A 7,562-nucleotide genomic window follows, 5' to 3' on the forward strand; every position below is an offset into this window, starting at 1 on the left:
TTACTGACCCCTCTTTACCCCACACTACATAACTGACCCCTCTATACCCTACACTACATCACTGACCTTTCTATAACCATCACTGCATTACTGACCCCTCTATACAGTACACTGACCTCTATATACCTGCTAGTACATCCCTGATGCCTATATTCCCTAAGCTAAATCCCTGACGCCTCTATTCCCTACGCTACATCCCTGACGCCTCTATTCCCTATGCTACATCCCTGACGCCTCTATACCCTACGCTACATCCCTGATGCCTCTATTCCCTACGCTACATTCCTGATGCCTCTATAACCTACGCTACATCCCTGACGCCTCTATACCCTACGCTACATCCCTGACGCCTCTATACAGTACAATGCATTACTGATCCCTCTAGACCATACATCCTCATTACATCAGAGAGATAGTGAAACACTGGAAAAAATAAGGATAAAGTGGACTACAGAAACTGATGCTCTAAACAAAGGAGAGAGAGAGAAAAGCACAAGGGAAAGTGGGCAATCGGAACACCATAGAGAGAGGAGAGATAGAAATGCCTGAAAAAGTAAAGGGGGTTGGGTATGGCATCCGGCGCTCGGGATTCCAGCAGTCACATGATACCTAATCCTAATCCTAACCCTCTGGGGGGGTGGCGGATAGGGCTAACCCTCAGGGGGTGGCAGCTAGGACTAACCCCCCCCCCCCCTCCTAGTGCCTTCCCTAACACCCCCTCCCCCGGTCCTAACCCTCCCTCCAATACTCGCCTTCGGGATGTTGGCTGTCTGTGTGCCGGCACCAGTCTCCCAAGTGGTGTCAGGATTCCAACATCGGTCAAATGACCGCCGGTATACCGTCTGCCGGGATGGTAAATGTATCCTGAGGACAGGTAGTGAGTGTGGAGGGATAGGTGGTTCAGTAAAATGTAACAGCTCAAACTGCGATCATTCACTGATAAATTGATTTATAGCTCTCCCTTTTTAACCATTGCAGTCATAAAAGCAATGTTTTTTAAACTTTTAAATAAAGCTTGTTAGCATCCCCAGCACACTGTATATGCTGGGAGATGTAGTTCTCAATATGAAAACATTTAATTACTGTATGAACTCTAATTCCCCAACTGAAACCTCTCACAAACACACACTCCTAAATCTAGTACACACACACACACACATTTCCCCAGTACTGACAACTCTCATCACTTCCACACACTGACAACTCCCTCCTGCTCCTCTCCCCACTGACACTGACAGCTCCCTCACAGTCACACACCATCCTCCACCCCCCCACCCCCCCCACACACACACTGATAGCACACATGCACAAATCCCCCCCTCCTCGACACTAACTGTCACGGACTGCTTGGGCAGCAGGGGGCAGGCTCTGACTTGAAGTGCTGAAATTCAACAGCTCTCTCGAACTTGCAAGGCATGGCTGTGCAGCTGTCTCCAGCCATCTCCTTGCCCACTGTGTAATTTGTGGCGTTCTCTGATGTTCCCCGCTCTGCCTCTACAACCTGCACATAATGTACAGCAGTGGTGACTCCTGAGTATGGGCCTGGAGAACTCCGCCTACCGGGGGGTAGGGATTAATAATTTCAAAGGGGCAGAGCTAGGAGTGAAGCAGTGGACAGCAGTTGAGGGGCGTTTCGAACTGTAACAGGGTTGGGACAATTTCAGTATCCTTCCCTCACCGTCTAATTGGTCAGTCCCACGCTGATTGCCATAGCGCCCTTTCGAGACTGCAGAACTCTATCCCTTAGCCACGGTTGGCACAGCTGGATGGTGCCCCTGGCAAGTGCCATCCTGGCCAAGGGGTAGATACGCCCCTGAGGGTCAGGGCCAGAAACAGAAATCTCGGGGCCCAGTACACTGATATCTCTGGGGCCCCCTCAACCCCCCCTTAACTTGGCAGAGGGATCTTTAAAAAAAAATGGAGCCTTTGACACGGACCGTCAGTGAGGCCGGCAGGTGGTTTTCATACTGGGCTATCCAGCTCTTCGGTGGCGGTGGCAGGGACATTCAGAAAAGGGCCAGCACAGCAACATGCATAATAATGGCAATACAGTATGGACCACAGGGACTGGACAAAGTGATGGGGTAAAAGGAGGGGGGAGGGTTTATTTGGCCTGTTAATTGTTTTCCTGCTTAAATTGAGCAGTTGGTGGATACACTTTAAAAAGCAATATTGGCACTGTGGCCCCATTATTTCTGTTCTTAATACTTGCCCTAGAGTATCCAAATTTGTTTCACGGCACCCCTAGGCCAAAGTTTTTTTTATTGAGAAATTCAGAAAAAAATATAAAATTAAGTAAATTGTGTTTATAGCATGTCATCCTCAGGTTCAGTTATGTTGTGAGGGAATGGTTTTGCCAATTTAATAAAGTATAAATAATTTTAATTGGTCCTGGACCACCAAACTATGCTACCAGTGCAAGAACCCCAGTTTGGAAACTACTGCCATAAAATAAACCTTTTTTGTTTTTTTTAAACTACATGTAATACACCTTAGAGCTCAGTTCCTAAAAGGTTTTAAACCCTTGCATACAGTAAACTACACATATTTAAAAATCCTACACCGGGCACAAGTGCTCACGGGCCAATTTCATGGCAGTCTCGGATAGGAGGGCATTGTGGATTCACCAAGGGAATGCTGATGCTGACTCCAAGAAGAAAGGGAGTCTCTTCCCTATGAAGGTGAAGCCTTGTTTGGCGACGGCCTAGTTAATTTGATCTCGGCAGCTCCCGCAGGTAAGTCATCCTTCTTGCCCTATGTTCCCTCTCAACGGATGAAGACGCATCATTATCTGACGCAGTCATTTCGGCCCAATAGATATGCAAGAAGTTAAGATTCTCCCAGGGCAAGGCTCACCCATTGCACTCTGGGTGTGCTGCTCCTGCGATTTCCCCAAATGTGGGAAACTTGACTGCATAATTTGTGTTTCCCCTGGTCGGCTCTCGTATAATTCAGATCTCTTTGTCTCAGGTCTCTCTCCAGCCTAGTTTGCTGTCTGTTTCCACTTCTCTTTTCTTGAGCCGCTCCCTTCTATGCCCTTGCGCACTATCCTGACTTCTCCCGTATGCTTAATTTGTGCCTTCCAACGCACAATGCGAACTACAGGTAGTGCTGCAGGGCCCACACCCTTTTACTTGCCTTACAGAGCAGCTCTGGAGCTGTTACAGTGCCCAGCTGCTGCAAGAAATCAGCTTGAATGCTTCAGGGGCTGGGGCATAGCCAACATGAGCCCCACACCGAAGGAGGGTGGAGGTGTTTAATGCGATAATCCTGTCTTCCAAGACCAGAATCTCACTCCATTGGTGGCTGCACAGTTCTCACCTCCTAGAGGGGCGATGGTTCGGGATCCAGGACTGGATCCTAGGGACCAAGGATGCAACCCTCCGAGGCTGGGAAGCAGTCACACAGGGGGAAAACATCCAAGGAAGATGGTCAAGTCAGGAAAGTTGTCTCCACATAAATGTTCTGGAGTTAAGGGCCATTTAATAACTGCAGACACAGTACGCACTGGGACGGGTGCCCAGCATCCTCTACGGACTAAGAGAAAAGGATTTACCGGTAGGTATTAAAATCCTATTTTCTCTAACGTCCTAGAGGATGCTGGGGACTCCGTAAGGACCATGTGGATAGACAGGCTCCGCAGGAGACATGGGTACTTTAAGAAAGACTTTAGTTCTGGGTGTACACTGGCTCCTTCCTCTATGCCCCTCCTCCAGACCTCAGTTTGATACTGTGCCCAGTGGAGACTGAGTGCTTTTCAGGAGCTCTCCTGAGCTTTCTGACAGAAAGTATTTTGTTAGGTTTTTAATTTTCAGGGAGCACTGCTGGCAACAGACTCCCTGCATCGAGGGACTGAGGGGAGAGAAGCAGCCCTACTCTCTGAGTTGCAAGGTCCTGCTTCTTAGGCTACTGGACACCATTTGCTCCAGAGGGATTGGTACACAGGATCTCACCCTCGCCGTCCGTCCCAGAGCCGCGCCTCCGTCCCCCTCGCAGAGCCGGAAGATAGAAGCCGGGTGAGTATGAGAAGAAAAGAGGACTTCAGAGGCGGCAGAAGATTTCATGATCTTCACTGAAGTAACGCACAGCACTGCAGCTGTGGGCCATTGCTCCCATACACCTCACATACTCCGGTCACTGTAAGGGTGCAGTGCGCAGGGGGGTGGGGGGTGGGCGCCCTGGGCAGCAATATAAACCTCTTTTTGGCATAAATATAACACATATACAGCTGGGCACTGTATATATGTATGAGCCCCCGCCAATTTTACAGTTTAAGAGGGACAGAAGCCCGCCGCCGAGGGTGCGGGGCTTCTCCCTCAGCACTCACCAGTGCCATTTTTTCTTCACAGCACCGCTGAGAGGAAGCTCCCCGGACTCTCCCCTGCTTATACCATGGTAGACAAGAGAGTTGAAAAGAGGGGGGGGGGGGCACATAATTTGGCGCAAATTACATACAGCAGTACTACTGGGCAAACATTAAGTTACTGTGTTATTCCTGGGTTATATACCACTGGGGTGTGTGCTGGCATACTCTCTCTCTGTCTGTCTCTCCAAAGGGCGTTGTGGGGAAACTGTCTTCAGAAAAAGCATTCCCTGTGTGTGTGGTGTGTCGGTACACGTGTGTCGACATGTCTGAGGAAGAAGGCTATATTAGAGAGGAGCAGGAGCAAATGAATGTGGTGTCTCCGCCGACAGCTGATTGGATGGATATGTGGAATGTTTTAAATGCTAGTGTAAACTCATTGCACAAAAGATTAGACAAGGCTGAAGCTTTGGGACAGTCAGGGTCTCAACCCATGCCTGATCCTATGTTGCAGGGACTGTCAGGGTCTCATAAGCGCCCACTATCCCAGATTGTTGGCACAGATACCGACACGGATTCTGACTCCAGTGTCGATTACGATGATGCAAAGTTACAGCCAAAATTGGCAAAATCCATTCGATATATGATTATGGCAATAAAAGATGTTTTGCACATCACAGAGGAACCCCCTGTCCCTGACAAGAGGGTACATATGTACAAGGGAAAGAAGCCTGAGGTAACCTTTGAGGAGGTCACACGAGCTGAACGAGTTATGTGAAAAAGCTTGGGAATCTCCAGATAAAAGACTGCAGATTTCCAAAAGGATTCTTATGGCGTATCCTTTCCCATCAATGGATAGGTTACGATGGGAATCCTCCCCTAGGGTGGACAAAGCATTAACACGCTTATCCAAGAAGGTAGCCCTCCCGTCCCAGTATATGGCTACCCTCAAAGAGTCTGCTGACCGCAAACAGGAGATAACCCTGAAGTCCATTTATACACATTCAGGTACCTTACTCAGACCGGCAATTGCGTCGGCCTGGGTGTGTAGTGCTGTAGCGGCATGGACGGATACCTTATCTGAGGGGATGGATACCCTAGATAAGGATACTATTTTATTGACCCTGGGGCATATAAGAGATGCTGTCCTATATATGTGTGTGTATGCAAACTACAGGTGGTGCTGCAGGGCTCACACCCTTTTACTTGTCTTGTAGAGCAACTCTGGAGCTGTTACTGGGTCCAGCTGCTGCAAGAAATCAGCTTAAATGCTTCAGGGGCTGGGGCATGGCCAACATGAGCCCCACACTGATGGGGGATGGGGGTGTATAAAGCGATTTAGGGGTCATCCAAGCGCAACCCCACAAAGGCCGCCATGCCCTGCGTGACCCTTTTCTCTTTTCATATGCAGACGAGGGTTGCAGCCAACTATGCCCACTGCTTGGATGACATCACCATATGCAAATCCATCTGCTGCAGGCCTTCCCCCAGGAATGCTTGCACTAGTTGTTGCATTTGGTTTGTTGTTTGGGGGTGCTTCAGTATTAGGCAGCCTTCTGCCCTCCCACATTCGTCTGAAATTGTGTTCTCCCTGCAGTTGTTGTCCCCAGATGAGAGTTCCCTTGTGCTTCCTCTGTTGAATCTCCTTAACTTGACAGGGGTGTGCCAGAGCAGCCGCCCTCCACAGCCCTATCCCAACACATACTTATCTTGCATATGAGATCTCTTGATCATGAAGATAGTTCTCACAGGGTGAGGTTCATCCATTACATTTTAAAGTAGGAAGGTACAAATTACATATTCAAATTACATATATGTGCTGGATTCAAATGTTTCCCCCCCTTCCTTTCTCAATTGTGCCCATCAGCAGCTATTCTTATGTTGCTGCCAATGGGTGTGACACATTCATTTCTTCTGTGGGGTACACTGGACTCCACAAGGATTCACATTGGGGTGTAGAGTAGGATCTTGATCTGAGGCACCAACAGGCTCAAAGCTTTTGACTGTTCCCAAGATGTTTAGTGCCCCCTCCTCTATAACCTCACTTCCATGAACAGGGAGCTCAGTTTGTAGTTGGTGCCTTCAGTAGCAGGCCACTTAACATGGGGCTGCCTCAGGCAGCCTATTCTTAGCTATTAATTTTGGCAAGAAAAGAAGAACTTTTTTTATAAGAATCTACAAGGGCTGCAGCAGGCTAGGTCTAATAGACCTCTTTACTGCAGCTCCATCACTCCCAGTGGCGCAGTATACTCCCGTGCCCCGGTTGCTGGGTCACTTGCAGCAGAGGCTCCGGTTTCTTCCTAAGGTCAGTCACACACACACACACCGCCCTCCGGGATCACGAGGCCGCTGATGGGGGCGGGCCGTGTGCTCACTGGCGTGGACACTGATTACTGGGCAGCCGCTCCACTAGCCACCAGGGACAGTTAAGGAGCACAGCTCTGGGGTTTTTTCTCCTATATTAACCCCATTTTGTACTACCCGCAGTGCATTGTGATAGATAATGGGGCCTGATTCAGGTTGGATTGCAATCCAACTGCAAAAACTGCTAAGAGCATACGCATCCGCCTGCATTTTCTGCGGCACCCCGCAGATAATGCGATCGCCTCTGCCTGTCAATCGGTGCAGGGGGGGGGAGGGGGGTCAACAACACTTCATTTCCAAGTCGGAGATGGAGCGGTGTGGGGGCACGGTTTCAAAATGGGGTCGGCAACGGAGAAACAGGAGGCGTGGTCAGAGCAGCTGCATGACATCACATGGGCCAGACTCTGCCAGTGGAGCCCCAGCGTCATGCGGTAGATTTTGTAGAGGCCGGGAGGACTTCTGTTCCTGGGAACTAGCTGTGTTGTGCAGCTTTATTCCTCTGCACCTACCTCTGGCAAGAAAGGACGCACCTCGCACTTTCTTGTTTCTTTGTGACCGAAAGGACTGCATTTGATAATGCGGAGCTTTCTTATGCTGTGAGGGAACATAAGGTAAAAAATTTGATTTTCCAGCTGTAGCTGTGCGTGTTAATGCTTTGTCCATCCTAGGGGAGGATTCCCATCGTAACCTGTCCGTTGATGGGAAAGGATATGCCATAAGAATCCTTTTGGAAATCTGCAGTCTTTTATCTGGAGATTCCCAAGCTTTTTCACATAACTCGTTCAGCTCGTGTGACCCCCTCAAAGGTTACCTCAGGCTTCTTTCCCTTGTACATATGTACACTCTTGTCAGGGACAGGGGGTTCCTCTGTGATGTGCAAAACATCTTTTATTGC

This window comes from Pseudophryne corroboree, unplaced genomic scaffold (genome assembly GCF_028390025.1).
Source record: "Pseudophryne corroboree isolate aPseCor3 unplaced genomic scaffold, aPseCor3.hap2 scaffold_143, whole genome shotgun sequence".
Taxonomy (NCBI): Eukaryota; Metazoa; Chordata; class Amphibia; order Anura; family Myobatrachidae; genus Pseudophryne; species Pseudophryne corroboree.